At 39.4% G+C, this 16,544-nt stretch overlaps 1 protein-coding gene and 1 long non-coding RNA gene across 2 annotated transcripts in view; both read right to left on the reverse strand.

Annotated features, from left to right (window-relative positions):
• LOC140224046 (uncharacterized) overlaps positions 1–16,544 on the reverse strand; it is a 185,004-nt gene that overhangs the window by 7,129 nt on the left and 161,331 nt on the right. The window lies entirely within an intron of this gene.
• Positions 7,216–15,483, reverse strand: LOC140224045 (uncharacterized). The gene is made up of 2 exons (XR_011899284.1): positions 13,652–15,483; positions 7,216–8,179 (listed from the first exon to the last, which is right to left on the reverse strand). It is a non-coding gene; the product is annotated as an uncharacterized lncRNA (long non-coding RNA).

Here is a 16,544-nt window from a genome sequence, read left to right on the forward strand (position 1 = left end):
TCCAATCTTCCATCCTGGGTTAGAAACACTCCTAAATATTTGTAAATATCGCAGCTTCCAATTTGCCGCCCATCCTCTAATTCCATACTTTGCTGATTCCCGCCAACGGTCAACTTCTCGGTTTTGCTGACATTCACCTCGAGGCCCCATTTCCGATACTCAGCCACCAACTTTCAAGTCATGTACTCAGCATCATCCTGATCTTGGGCAATAATTACTTGGTCATCAGCAAAGCATAACGTGTAAAGAGTTTCTTCATCATTCAGAGGGACACCCATTCCGGAACATTTTTTCTTCCATTCACGCAGTACATGTTCTAAGTATATTTTAAACAAGGTGGGGGAGAGGCAGCACCCTTGCTTTAGCCCTTTCGTTACATAAAAACCCCCCGACAAGCCCCCATTACATTTAATTCTTGCGAAAGTCCCTTGATAAAAAAGCTTAATTGCATTAATCAGTCCACGAGTAAAATCAGATTTTTCCAAGGCCTCCCACAGTTTCACTAAAGGCACGCTATCATAGGCTTTTTGCAAATCCACGAACACCAAGTGCAATTCTTGACCAACCGCCATCTTCTTCTCAATAACCTGGGTGATACATTTAATTTTATGTTAAAAAATTAATAATAAATTGGCAACACTGCCTCGAAAAGTTCACGATGGCCTTTAGTTGCGCTTCTATTCGATCTCAGGGTAGTATTCAGCTCGTAGACCGATGCACTAGTCTGTTTAATTATGATGCACTGGACTATTAGTCCCGAATTCCTTGATTTTAGCACATAAAAATGGAAAATTGGCGACGCTGTACAGCCTAAACGAGGTTTCACTTCAAGTTGAAACTTTGCATGGAAGTTTGCCTTATCATAAGGTTTCTTTTGAGCCTTGTCCCGTTGACCAACTCGGGTATACTAGTCCGTTTAACCATGATGAATCCAGTATTACTTGAGTATAGCGCATAAAAATGGAAAATTGGCAACGCTGTACAGCCTAAACGAGGTTTCACTTCAAGTTGAAACTTTTCCTGGAAGTTCGCCTTACCATAAGCTTTCGTTTGAGCCTTGTCCCGTTGACCAACTCGGGTATACTAGTCTGTTCAACCATGATGAATCCAGTATTCTTTGAGTATAGCGTACAAAAATGAAAAATTGGCAACGCTGTACAGCCTAAACGAGGTTTCACTTCAAGTTGAAACTTTTCCTGGAAGTTTGCCTTACCATAAGCTTTCGTTTAGGCTTTGTCCTGTTGACCAACTCGGGTGTACTAGTCTACTTATGCACCGAACTAATAGTCCAATATCCTTGATTTTGGCACATGAAACTGGAAAATTGGCAACGCTGTACAGCCTAAACGAGGGGTCACTTCAAGTTGAAACTTTGCATGGAAGTTTGCCTTACCATAGGCTTTCATTTGAGCACCGTCCGATTGACCAACTCGGGTATAAAAAAAAAGGGGCTAAACTTGGCGAGGCTCTTTCCAGAGAAGCAAGTGTCCTCATGGAAATGAAGCGTCCCATGGAGGCACGGGATATTTGGGCCATGCAAACATGATCACTTAAAGTATGTCATCTATGTCTACCCAACAGACACAAAATTTTAACAATCGGGCTGCAGAACAGCACTCTCAGATAAGCACTGACACAACGTTATTTTTCAGTTTATTTTTAGAGAATAAAAATGCATTTATCAAAAGATGTGACATCATCCCTTGACACCGATAAAAATGAAGCTTAAATAATTTAATGATTTACTCCGATCATTGATGATATTAAGGGAGTCATCGATTCTCCACCCGACGTTCCTTCCACACATGACAGAGAATGTGAAAGGCACAGAGCGAATGGCACTAAGCAGCAATGTACATCTGGTATGGCAAGTTCCTGGAAGTGTCGATCTGCAAAAATACAAAGCGAGAGACAGATCATCCAATTGACCCACCTACAATTAATGACCGTCAATAGAGACAGACATTAAGATACATTACAGTAAATCATCCACCCTTTGATAACAGAATGAATTCAAAGTGAGAGTTAGACCCCTCCTTCTGGAAGGAGGGCCAAGAAAAACTTAAAAATTGACCACTTCACAACTTACCGGTCTGAGCCACTGAATGATTCACAGTCGACCAGTCGATACAATTTAAAACTCAGGGACCCACCATCCAATTTTGACGGATACCTAACCTGATTCAATCACTGATTGCCAGGATACATTGAGTAACTGATAAGTAGAGCAGTTCATTCTTGTTGAAGCTCTAGTGGCTCTAGATATTTTAAAATCGGACAACTTTCAGATGTCCTACAAGAGATGAAGTAGATGCAACCAAACTTTAAGTGTACTTCATTCTTTTGAAGACGCGAGGAAAATGCAGGTGGTATGAGGATGTTCATGAATGTTCCTACAGACTTACTGGAGCACTCGCCTGCGATAGTTGGGAAGTTTCTATTTGTGATAGGTACCTAAGGGTCCGCTCCAAATAAGATTAGCACCTTTAGGCCTTGTCTCCACGGTCCGTTTCACGGGATTTGTCCCAGGGAAAAATCCCACTAACGAAGTTGGGAAAAATATTGAGTTAATCAATATTTTCCCAGTACCAAGTATGGTCCTTTTACCCTTGGGACCCACTAAGAGAAGAAGAAGAAGTGTAAACGAATTATGCGATATTTTGTTGAATACTCCATTGTTCATGTTTGTTTAGTTAAATTAATGTGTCTAATTGTCAATTGAGTGCAATTTTTATTTTAATCCATGTTAAATACTCGACTTAAACCAAGTTATCTTCCCGCGCAAACTAATCGCAGGACTGTATGAGCCCCGTCCCGTGGAGACGGGAACTGGGAAAAATCCCAGAAGTTTCATTCCTGCGATTTGAACTTGGGACAAATCCCATGAAAACGTCCCGTGGAGACAAGGCCTACGAATGCATCAGCGGATCCACCATCTCGATTCTGCTCTTCACTTTCAATGCTAAATTGATAAAAGATTATCTTCCGTCCCACCAAAGGAGTGCGTACACTTATTTGACGTAGACTCTCCACTCAACTTTGTAACTGCAGTAAGAAATGGCACACGGTAGTAAATGCATGCATAACTTCATATAATTTCAATACCTGATTGTGAAAAAGTTTTGCACGATTTGAAGGACCTAACCTAGAATCGGGATCCACATGAACGATTAAGCCCCACTGCAATTGATGGGTCAGTTGCGCTGGTCTCAGAAATTTATTTTGATACTTGATTCTTGTCGAACAAGATTCAAAAGAGACAGTTAGGGCCATCGTCTAGAGGAATATTTTACTCGCATGAGGCACCCAGATATATACTCGCAAACAACAAACAGAATTATATCCTCTGGTACCTGCATGCAGGGAACGTGAGGTCGGCATGGAGAAAGGTACGAGAAAAAAGTAAAATTAGCTACTTATATACTCTGGCGAACAGATGAATTATTCAAGCAATTAACAAATTCCTGCAACGGCGCTGATAATAATGAAGTATTGAAACAAATATAAAAAAACTTGAAAACTTTTAAACATCAAGAGGGCGGCGCACTATGGTCCCATAGCCCGATTTAAGCGGCATTAAATCAGATATGTATGTTTATAAAAAAGTGGTGCGTGGAGCCCACGCCCTGTGGATCGATTGCACGTGTGCATCGGATCCACGGTCGCATCTATCACATATTATCTAACTATTGCTATTTCCTCCTGCAGGTAGATTGCCTTAAAAAAACACAATTTCACGGCACGGTTGTGATTGCCTCTTATGCATCTGCTTTAGATACATGACCGATAAAACGGCCACTTTGCTCTTTCGGCGACCAGATTTCATGTCTATTTACATATCTTTGGAATCCAATCCAGTTCTATTCGTCCGATCCACTAGGTATTTTCTTCTTTTGGAGGATAACCCTCAATTCTTGCAGATCTAGGAAAAGACGAAGATCGCGGCGATCGCTTTCTCCGTTCATTCCCTCATTGTTAGAGGAGAGGAGAAAAAAAATTTGAAAACCAGAAATGCCCATTTGCCTCGCGCATTGCATGTGTATTATGATATATGACTTTGCGTGGTTGTCGACCATGACCCCTTTTACCAGCAGCTCAATTTTCAATAAGTGAAGCACTTTATTTCTAACTCGACGGTCTGCCAAAAAATGCACCTGGCGAGATCAACCTCTCGTTGACCATATTTCAAAATTAACGAGGAGGCTTTGGAAGAAAAGGCGAAACTTTCGAGGTTTCTTCTTTGAATCTTCAAAATTTTATTGGAATAATGGAATACTTGTAAAATCCTAGGAATCGGGTGTGTATATCACGTTAAAGTGCGTAAGAAGTTGCGTCTAAGATCAGATGTCGCAGTCATAGAGGCGAACAGTCATGTGTAGTGGGACGCCCCAAATACAAAAGAAACCGCACAACTGAGAGGGAACATTTGTCCAAATCCTTGCAACTTTCATGAGGTGAGAAAGGGGATAAAAATCTTTCTTCGTATGTGTAATGAGGTATTTTTCGGAAACGGGCCTGTGGAGGGAACGCACTGTGGATCCAATGCACACGTGCAATCGATCCACAGGGCGTGGGCTCCACACACCACCTCTCTCTGATTTGGTGCGTGGGCTCCACGACCTGTGGATCCGATGCATCAGTTTTGGATGGGGGTGAGTTCGTGGATCCCACGCACTGTGGAGCGATCGCACCGTTACCATGGACACCGTGTCTAACCCGTAAATCTTAGGTCCCGGGTTCGATCCTCGGAGGAATTTTTTTTTTTTTTTTTTTTTTTTTTTTTTTTTTTTAAGCTTCACAATTAAATTTTACATTGGATGGACTATAAGAAGCTAAAAGTAGAACTTCGTCGAACACTTCTATCAAGGGAACTTGAAAAAGACAGCTCAGGATAATACTTCAAAGTTTCATGGCTGCGGAGGCCTACTTTCAAGTTCCACCGATCAGCCGTTTGAACTTGTTTTCGTCTGCCAAGCTGAACTTAAGCTTATTTATATACATTTTGATAGACTTTGTGTTTGATACATGGGTAAACGTCAAAAAAAAACTTTTGCGGGACCTCAAAGTAGCTTCCTAAGACGATTTCATCGCTTGGGAGCCTTACTTTCAAGTCCCACCGATCAACCGTTTGAACGCGTTTTCATCTGCCAAGCTACACTTGAGCCTACATGTATCCATTCTGATAGATTATATGTTTAAAACATGATAAAACGTCAAAAAAAAACTTTTACGGGACCTTTAAAGTGGCCTCCCGAGGCAATTCTTCGCTGTTCTTGAGCATAAGTTTCAATTCCTTCCGATCAGCCCCATCAACTCGTATTATTCTGCCTGGGTAAATTTAGGCTCTAAGGCATCTGTTTTGATAGAATATGAGAAGGGAACATGATAAAATGCATGATCAATGGCATATGATAGCTAATAGTAGTGACTGCTAAGAAACGCGAAAACGTCATTTTTCATGAGAAATAACTTGAGGCTATGGTGGACTATGGATCTGCCACTCAGACTAAAAGGTAGTCTAGAGTCATGACAATAAGTTCCGAGTAAAATTACGAGGTGCTCAGAGGTGCAAAGTATATTTTTCGGGCCATACTTTTGCGATTTTATTGAAAAAACTGACTATGTCTGAGGGTTAATCTAGAGCATTAGACATGATAAAAAAGAATTGTTTCAGCATGGAACATCTAGAAATTACCTTATATTTTGTAAATTAAGTACCCAAACACTTTCAGTTACGGTGAAACAACGAAAACAAGCCCTTAAACACAGCACTGCCGCTCGGTAACTGGAAGCGTACTCGAAAGTGCTCCGCTCGCCGCACTTCCCAGGCTTGTCACATCTTTATTAGTGTTTCAATCTAGATGATATTTTACAGGAGTCTTCTTTACAGTATGTACTATTGATCTACGTGTTGAAATCGAACTTTTTCCAAACTTCATTTTTCCGATTTATTCCCGCTTAAATCGGGCTATTGGACCATAGTCCGGCGTGGGCTTAGACGGGTTTGCGCGAGGCGGAGCTGAGTCCGTTACAGATGTAGCGGCCATCTTGATGACGTAGATAAGTACAACCGCTATGAGGACGTAGACGTTCGATTAAGTAACCACCGTGATCATCATTATCACGAACACGAAACGAGGCACTTGATGGCACTATTTTGGCTACTAGGGGACTGCTAAAAAAATGCAATTTTGAAGCTTTTCTTTTAAAGGTCCTCTTAAGTCATCTGTTGCATCACCATTACAACGTCAATGAGACACGAAGAAGTTCAATATAACAAAATCACCCTCTCTGTATTCCGGCTGTTTAATTGTTTATCTCATGTAATTAATTGTTTTAAATAATATTCTACCTTCATTAAAAATATAATTTCTTTTCATTGTTGACTCGACTCAAGAAATTGGTGACCTGGACGTGATTAAGTATAATAAAATACAATTGAAGGAAAGTTATTGATAAGGTTATGTGTAAAAAATTCCTATCATCATGTGAAATTGTTCAATGCAGTAAGCGTGCGTTTCCACTCAATAATTTCATTGATTATGGGTTGCAAGTTCATGTCGTTAGCATGCGCTTTCATGACTTGCAAAAATGACCTTTTAAGGATTTAAAACCTTTGCAGTTAGCGTGCGCTTCCAAAGGGTTAAATCCTAACCTTAATTTCTATTATCCTTGTAGTTGGCGTCGTTTAGTATTAATCTTTCGAGTAGTATGGGATTCTTTGAAAATATTTAAATTTTCAAAATAAGCATAAATACTGTTGCCAAAAAAAGGATCTTTGTCCACTGGTTTAGATTGCATTATGTCACACACCAGTAATAAATTATTTAGATTTTTTACCATAATTTGACCGTAATAGTTGTTCACGTTGTGTTATGATGTTCACAATCAGGGATAGACTCACTGTATATTTATATGCTTACTGCCAATAATTTATTTCAAATTCCAAGGTAATAGAGAATTATTAATGTACTTTAATGGTATGTGGAATGCAATAATCCATAAATCAGTGGCGCGATGGGGAGGCTTTTCTGAAGGGCTAGGGATACATTCCCTGAGGGCAAGGGGGACACGCAGGAGTGGGCGTGTGGGCGTTCCAAAAACGAATGCGCGATGTCCGCAGGGTGTCCGCCGTTGTTACAAGGGACTCTCTTCTCAGCGTCGGATAAGCGTTTATTGTTGCGGGGAGATCAGGAAAATGACACGGACCACAAATCACTCTCGAATAACATATAATAATCACAATAAAATCGTACATTAACAAAACTACTATAACTTGACGGGCCTCTCACGGGGGGACAGACCGGACCATCCGGGAATCTATTCCTCGCGACTGATCTCGCCCATGCGATCACCGAATCTTTTTATGTCAAAACGTGTGCACTTCCGCGACACTGAAGCTTCACGTTTAGACATAAACAAGCGCCAATTTCCGACGGACCTATCTCTATCGCTGGCCATGGAAATCCGCGAATTCTCACGAAAAGCCATGACGCAAAGCACGCCTCATCTATGGAGCCGAATGTGGGGAACTTAAGCCTGTAAAGACTTAAGCGTTCCCACAACATCCCCTCTCGCTACCAAAAACAAAAAAAAATGACACAACTCCACTCTCTCAACTGAACTCAGGTCTAGATGAGACGCCCTTTAGCGATAGAAACAAATACATCAGGTATAAGCTTTCCGAGGACCACCTGGTCGAAATCAGTCCTTCCTAAAAGATCTCTTTCTCTCTCTACTTTTCTCTCACTTTTTCTTTTCTTACAATTTTCTAATTTACAAAAAAAAACTTCCTAAAAAAACTTTTGAAGTGCTGCCATGACCGATTCCTGTTCCTCGAGATTGACCATCCAGCTGCCCCATCCTCGTGTAGCCGCCTGCTTGCATCGTCCGAGAGTCCAGCCGGAGGCTGTGCCGATCCCTGCCATCATGTGTACGCAGTGACTGAAGCGAGTGGCTCGCCGGAGCTACGTCCCCTGCCCTGATGTTTCCAAGAATGAGCTACCCAGAGGTAGATGCGTTCCATACCGGAAGATGGTGCCAAGGGTAGGTTACCATAGGTAGTCACGTTCCATACCGGAGATGGTGCCAAACGTAGGTTACCATAGGTAGGCACTTTGCATACCGGGAGATGGTGCCAAGCGTAGGTTAGCGGTCCCAAGGTGCCAAGATGCCCCACCTGTGGCGAGGAAAAGCGAGAGCTCGTACGATCCTGATCGTCAGAAAGCAAGCCTTCCGGAAAGGATCGAGATTCAGCAGATCAAGCCACAAATTTTGGGTGCCAGATGCTCGTCGGGACGCCTGGGTTCGGGCGCCAACACACTCGAAGTGCGTAATCAAAAATAAAATTTTCCTGAGGTGAGGACAGGTTTTGCAGGAAGGAATAATGAGAGCAAATTTTAAACGTACTAGAGTCAATTTTTATTGACAAGAAAAGAAACTACTTTTTGAACACAATTACAAACTTAAAAAATTCTCAAGACAAAAAAAATAAAACTAAATACGAGATCAAAATTAGGACGATTGAAGGTGAATGTTGTTGATCGGATTGACTTTTTAAAATAGGTACTTTGAAAGGAACGGAAAAGGGGACAAAAAGGGTTCGAACTTTCGAATGAATTTCTCTTCAATTATTTATTTTACCTTAAATCTCCCAAACAACCGGTGCTACTCACCACGTGCACTCAATCTTGAATGGTAGATTTAGGATACGAAATAAATATTTTCCAAAATAAATTCCAATAACAACCAAAATCCCAGGTGCTACTCAACACGTGCACACTTGGAAATTGATCAATTATGAGAGATTTATTTTTTCATGATTTAATTAAATTAAATATAATTAAATTAGATGTGCTCCCGAATAAGAATAAAATTCGTTTAAGTAAAATTCAACAAGAGATTATTAAATAAAAAATCCATGCTCATGCATTTATTCATCATAGGAGCTACCCGGAAATGGGTGCGTCACACAGGAGAAGAAATGCGATGAGAAACTAAGCCTTCATTGGCAAGCGTGCTACTCACCACGTGCACAGCTACGCAAATGAAGGGATCCGAAAAATCGGACAAGCGCTGCGAGGTACCGGTCGGGACCCCATCAAATTCATTTCATCTACCTTCCGTGTGCATCGACCAACTTCATTCGACTTCAAAAAGTTAAATATACAATCAAATAAATTCATTCTTACATCAAATGATTTGCCTAAATTAGCTTTGCGACTTTCTTGAGTAAATTTGCTGAAACCAATTAACTAATAAAGCAAAAATAATAAAAAAACCGACTTTTTTCAGGAGTCTGAACGACCGAGACGTCGTGCACACGCTAAACAGCTGTGTAGTCGGGTCCGGATCGCTCCGCGAGAGCGCTCGAGTGGCGCGCGGCGGCCGACCAGTGTACTACGGTATTCCGCTACTTCACCGTCCCTACAGAGTGCGCTACCGTCGCAATCACCTGCTACCGTTGTAGCCATCGAAATTTTTACATATGATTAAATACTTACAAGGGGAGCTTCCCAAGTGTAACCGGAATTTCGAGTTGAAATTTCGCATGAAGATACTAGAGATGATTTTAGGGATGCCGTATTTTTTCGTTTTTTCGAATGGGGTCGGGAAAGCCCTCAAAAAAAGGGCTAAAGATGCGGAAAAAACGCGTGCGCTAGCGGCACAAGGTAAACGTAGGTGATAGAGGCTCTAAATCCTTATCAGTACCGCATGGCCAAACGGTAGCGCGCTCGCCTCGCAGGCGGGAGGTCCTAGGATCGGATCCTGATTACAGCTCGTAATTTTATTTTACTTTATGCTTGTTTATTTTTCACTTACTTTATTTTGCACCATTCGCTCCGCAAACCGACTTACGAGGTAGAACACGTAGTGACTGAAGATTTTTTACAAATGCTGATAAAAACTCGAAGTTTCTCTTGGATTGAAACGTTATATGTAATTGAACAAACAAAACACTCTATAACTCACCAAATTTCGTTGCCGAGCTGAATTTCCGGAGTATCAGTCAGATACAGATACAGATTCGACTGATACTCCGGAAATTCAGCTCGGCAACGAAATTTGGTGAGTTATAGAGTGTTTTGTTTGTTCAATTACATATAACGTTTCAATCCAAGAGAAACTTCGAGTTTTTATCAGCATTTGTAAAAAATCTTCAGTCACTACGTGTTCTACCTCGTAAGTCGGTTTGCGGAGCGAATGGTGCAAAATAAAGTAAGTGAAAAATAAACAAGCATAAAGTAAAATAAAATTACGAGCTGTAATCAGGATCCGATCCTAGGACCTCCCGCCTGCGAGGCGAGCGCGCTACCGTTTGGCCATGCGGTACTGATAAGGATTTAGAGCCTCTATCACCTACGTTTACCTTGTGCCGCTAGCGCACGCGTTTTTTCCGCATCTTTAGCCCTTTTTTTGAGGGCTTTCCCGACCCCATTCGAAAAAACGAAAAAATACGGCATCCCTAAAATCATCTCTAGTATCTTCATGCGAAATTTCAACTCGAAATTCCGGTTACACTTGGGAAGCTCCCCTTGTTAGTCGAACTTAAGTGACGGGAAAAATTACCGTCACAGATACCCCTCTTCTTAAAGGGAGCGGCAATCCGCGACAAAAAAAAATTATTTTAGAAATTCTTCTACTTACGGGCTAAATACATGGAAATAGAATGAACACATTTCGTAAAACAGCAGGAAAAGAAGAGAGAATGAACTCATTAATTAGTTATAGTCCCAATACACATGACTTGAAACGTACATACAATCTTGATACATTTCTTGTTTTTTCAACAAAAAAATTCTCTAGTTCAATCTGTAGAAATTCTTCGAAATTTGCCCACATTCCAGCTGAAGTGGTGGATTCTGGGGTTGACAACTAATTTATGGCAAAACCTCTAAAACAATTCAAAAGGAATTCAACTGACCTTATTTTTTCATAAATCCAGAAATAAAAATATAAAAATTAATCAGGGGGAAAACACAAAATTCGGACTCGTCAATTTACCTAGGAGGGAAGTTTACAAAACATTCTGAGAAACATAATAAAGAACAGTTCCTTTGCATAAAAATCGAAGAAAATGCAAAGTTAGGTACATAATGTAGAAACACCATAGCTGATCTGAGTTCTAACTGATGACTTTAAGTACTTAATCCTTACTGAAATAGTTTGTTCCCAATGGTATTAGTCTTCTATGTGTCCGGCTTCATTTGTGAGAACGAATCTCTGTGAACCATGTAAACAACAAATCTTGGTGATTGGGGTTTCGCAAATACTTCGCAGCAACCAAACAGCTCAACTCGAAAACCTGTTTGCAGAGTCCTCAAATACGGGAGATTGGACAACACCTCTTGGCTAGTCAAATCCATGAACCTAGCAACTCATATGGTGGCCAATTCTTAAGTCCACACAAAAAAATCGGACTCCCAAACTACAAAACTGAGTTGAGACACTGGAATTACAACTGGAATTTCTCATTGCTCTGTAACTTTGTCAGAATCCACTGAACCAAAGTACCACAATCACACTTCTCAGATTTGTCAGGGTCACTGAGAATTCCACAAAGCGGTTATTCCAAATAAACCTTCACCGAGGACAACATTCCACGACTTTGTAGGTAAACCCTAAACCCTACTGAAATCCATCTGATCCTAGAACTTACTATTCAGGATATTATTTCTCAACTAATATCAGATTTAAAGAACAAAATGGTACGGACTTAAAAAAACTGATCGAAAAATAACTGTGAATGTCATTCTAAAATTTGCGAATTTAAAAATTTGAGGTTCATTTCTACATTGGATCTGCAATACATTTTACAACCAAAAACGGCCGCTGGGAAATCGCACCAGTTCGGCACACAAAAAAAAAAATTGCTCTCCCCACAACAAAATAAATGAAACCTACCAAACCGCATGACATCTCATTACTGCCGTAAGACAAAAAAAAAAACATCTGAAAAGTCCTTCAAAACATAACGACAATTTAAACAACACAAAACATAAATTGAAAAGGAAAATTGACAACAGTACCGAATATTTAAAAATAAGAGCACTTCCTGAAAAATTTTGCAAATCTTCTTGAACTCAATACTAGAGTTGAATATATAAAAAAACATACCTATTTGTCAAAAAAAAATAATGCTCTAAAAATACCATGAATTTCCAAATAATTTCTTTCACGTCAGCTGAATTTCTTTTCTTTCAAAGAAATAAAATAGTAAGCGTTCCAAATTTCAGAACAAAAATCAACATTAAATTCGCGAGCAGCTACCATTGTGAAACTTCACAAAATAAAACCTTAATAAAGATATCTAATAAAAAAATTGACTACATACAATCGAATTTCAGTCAAACTACTAAAACATTTTCTAAAACAATTTAGAAATCTCAAAAGTTCAATAATACGTGTGGAAAACAGTGGAAAGGAATGAAAAATTTGGGAATGGTAATTAAAAAAAAATCAATCCGAAAAATATCATAAAGTAAGTAGAATAAAAAATTGTAGCAAAGTTTGTAAAACGTTTTCTTTTCTTACAAAACATTCAAATTTGTCTCGAAAATTTTCCAAAAATTTCCTGTCCTTCAAAAAAATAAAAGTCATGACACACAGTCAAGACTAGTTCCAAAACAAGTCGAAAAAAAGGTCAACCAAGTTGAAAAAAAGTCCCAGTTCGGGCCGACACTTATTTGTGGCGAGGAAAAGCGAGAGCTCGTACGATCCTGATCGTCAGAAAGCAAGCCTTCCGGAAAGGATCGAGATTCAGCAGATCAAGCCACAAATTTTGGGTGCCAGATGCTCGTCGGGACGCCTGGGTTCGGGCGCCAACACACTCGAAGTGCGTAATCAAAAATAAAATTTTCCTGAGGTGAGGACAGGTTTTGCAGGAAGGAATAATGAGAGCAAATTTTAAACGTACTAGAGTCAATTTTTATTGACAAGAAAAGAAACTACTTTTTGAACACAATTACAAACTTAAAAAATTCTCAAGACAAAAAAAATAAAACTAAATACGAGATCAAAATTAGGACGATTGAAGGTGAATGTTGTTGATCGGATTGACTTTTTAAAATAGGTACTTTGAAAGGAACGGAAAAGGGGACAAAAAGGGTTCGAACTTTCGAATGAATTTCTCTTCAATTATTTATTTTACCTTAAATCTCCCAAACAACCGGTGCTACTCACCACGTGCACTCAATCTTGAATGGTAGATTTAGGATACGAAATAAATATTTTCCAAAATAAATTCCAATAACAACCAAAATCCCAGGTGCTACTCAACACGTGCACACTTGGAAATTGATCAATTATGAGAGATTTATTTTTTCATGATTTAATTAAATTAAATATAATTAAATTCGATGTGCTCCCCAATAAGAATAAAATTCGTTTAAGTAAAATTCAACAAGAGATTATTAAATAAAAAATCCATGCTCATGCATTTATTCATCATAGGAGCTACCCGGAAATGGGTGCGTCACACAGGAGAAGAAATGCGATGAGAAACTAAGCCTTCATTGGCAAGCGTGCTACTCACCACGTGCACAGCTACGCAAATGAAGGGATCCGAAAAATCGGACAAGCGCTGCGAGGTACCGGTCGGGACCCCATCACGGGGTCCCGTGAGTGACGGGAAAAATTACCGTCACACCACCAACCCTCGCAAATCACCGGTTGCATGACGATGGTGATGCGCTGCTCCGCAATTCGTCAACACCCGTTGCCTTGGTGAATGGTGCAAGGTCACAAATGTCCGACGATGCATGTCCTTGAGTGGTCGTTGCTTGGACGCGGGGTATGAGGCCTGTGCCTTTAGACATCCAGGAATGAGACATGGACATCCGTCATGAGACACTGGTCGGCCGGCAATGCGACGGCGGAAGGATCAAGCACGTCCTCCTCTGGACTCCCCCGAATGCTGCTACCTCAACGCTGCGTCTCAGGGATGGTCAAGCCGTCAGAACAAAACCCGCCAGGCAACATGGACAAACAAAACAAAAAAACAATATGGTAATATTAGTAATTACACATTTAGAAACAGTGCATTTAATCAGTATATCCGTAGATATCTTCTTTTCTATTTATTATTTTCATCCAATTAATGATTTTCTTTTTTTTAAAAAAAAAAAATAAATTCACCTATTATTATAAATATAAAAGTGATTAAGATTATAAGTGTTCGTCTAGTTTTCTAGGAACCTGATTTGCATCTTAGAGCTCACATTTTAATATCATTATTAACTATTTAGATTTAAATAAGAATATTTAAATTAATGGAAATTTTAATTGTCAGAATAATAGAAATCTTAATACTTTTGCTCAGAGCATGTTATTTACAATAATTTACAATTTTCTTACGTACGCTTTTCTTTAAAAACTCTAAAATCTCATATGAATACCTACAGCAAAACACAACAAAATACCTAAAAAAAACTTTAATTCACCCATTAAACGGATGAGGGGGATCGAGTAGACTCGACGCCATCCACCACCACCATTTTGTATCAGACAAAACAGGCGGCAGAAACTGTCCGATTTTTTAAGACGGTAAAAAGTCGAAAAGAAAAACCGATAGTAAAGCAAAATTATGAACGCCGCTCTCATCCGACCTTAGACGTTATTTCGCCAGAGAAATTTCGTATCAGACGAAACTCACAAAGACTGTCCGATTTTTAAGACGGTAAAAAGTCGAAAAAAAACCGATAGAAGTCGAACGCAAAATATTCCTTTTTTGTCTTTTTTTCCCTTCTTTCTCTTTTCAAAATGTTTTTTTTTTTTAAAAAAAAAAAAATTTTAATTTTTCCCATTTTTGGAATTCCATTTTCCAATTACAAAACAAACAAAAAAAATTGTAGAGGGAACTTGAAGTTCTGAAGAAAAGTTCTGTGTCCAGATTATTTGTAAGGTATACGATTATTTGTAAAGTATGCGAGTACGCACATAAAATCATTTTAAAATGATGAGATTTTCGAAGCTGACTGGTTCCCTTGACCCGACTTTTTCTTGACTTTCCAGTTCCGTATATTATGACAAGAAAATTAACCCGTCCTCTGCTTGAAAAACCAAATTCGCCATCTGAAATGTCCACGAAGTTTTGGGTTTGATAAAACGATAAAATTTATACATTTGGCGTTGCTGTGCCCCAAAGGGGTGTATGCAAAATCGACAAAATTTCCCCCCTCATGGATGTTGACCAACTTTCAGTATGTCATTCCTCACTATAGGATACGCCTTTTCCCAAAATTTCAAGGCCTGAAACGAATTTCTCTCCGCGTAGCAGCGTTGCCAAGTTCAAAACCGTTGAGTTGCATATCTTTTGAACGAAAAGAGATATTGAGGTGCGGTTTGCGTTAAAATTCTCAAAAAATTGCGTTCTTTTGAAATATGTACTCAATTTGATCGTTCAGGTAATTTAAGATTGCAATGTTGCCATTTTTCACACTTTCTTAAGGGTCAATTTTTTTTCAACCCTAGTACATCGTCAAATGCCGGATTCTCGATTCGAAAAAAAAAACTGTTCATTGTATTATTCGTACTTTTTCATTTCTTTTGATATATTATAGCTCCCAGGGAAACGATTAGTAACGGAGATATGAGCAATCTGAGTTTACGCTCTGCGCGCGCCGACTGGAATCCGGGCGCCGCTCGCCGCTCAGAGTCGTTTGCACACTCCCTCCCTTAAGCTTTACGAGGTTATTCCTACGTATTTTTTTGCGAACTTTTCATTTCTGGCCTTTAAAAAGGCCTCCGATGAATTTTTCGGGGCCTCGCGGTCCATTGTTGCCATTTTTGGCTCGTATTTAGGGTTTTTTTTTCCAATTTTACTCTCAATTCTACTGTAAAACCTAATGTGAACTGAAAAGTGTGCGAGTTGAGGGAAAGAACGTAAAAAAGAATAAACGTTCATTTATAACTTTTTCCTCCGTTGCCAAATTTTCGAGAAAAATCGTACCAAAGAGCCAAATATTGGAAAAATTGGATAAATCGCCACGCCATTGTTTAAGAAAGTGGGGCGCAACTGTAATATTGCCGTACGTAACAGATCTTACCCATCTATACAACATATTAAAATACAAAGGTAGGACGTTTTGGTACCTTACGGCACCATTATCAACTGCTAAAATAGAATTAAAAATAAAAAAGAAATTAAAATAAAAACCAACAAACGGCGTTACATGGTGGGATTGGTATTGAAATGAGACTGCAGGGATGACAGAAACGTCCAGCTGCCTCTGTATTTTGTATTTTAGCCTTGTTTCCGCATTTACCTATGTTTTCGATCGTCGTTTCCGTTTCGGGCTGCTTTTACAAGTCTCTTTGGTTCCAACATATTAAAAAAGAACAGTTGCATCTGGATTCCGAAGATGTGAAAATTGTCCGGGATGACGTCTTTTGCGGCCTTTTCTTATATGTAAGATGAATCTTTTGAATGTTTTTCAACCTTTAGTCACCCTCCGTAGGAATGTATCGTTTGTATTTTTGCTGCACTTTTCATTTTTGAAAATAACGTAAAAAAGTACACGATTAACGTTCTCGGTGACTTGTTC

This window comes from Bemisia tabaci, chromosome 2 (genome assembly GCF_918797505.1).
Source record: "Bemisia tabaci chromosome 2, PGI_BMITA_v3".
NCBI lineage: Eukaryota > Metazoa > Arthropoda > Insecta > Hemiptera > Aleyrodidae > Bemisia > Bemisia tabaci.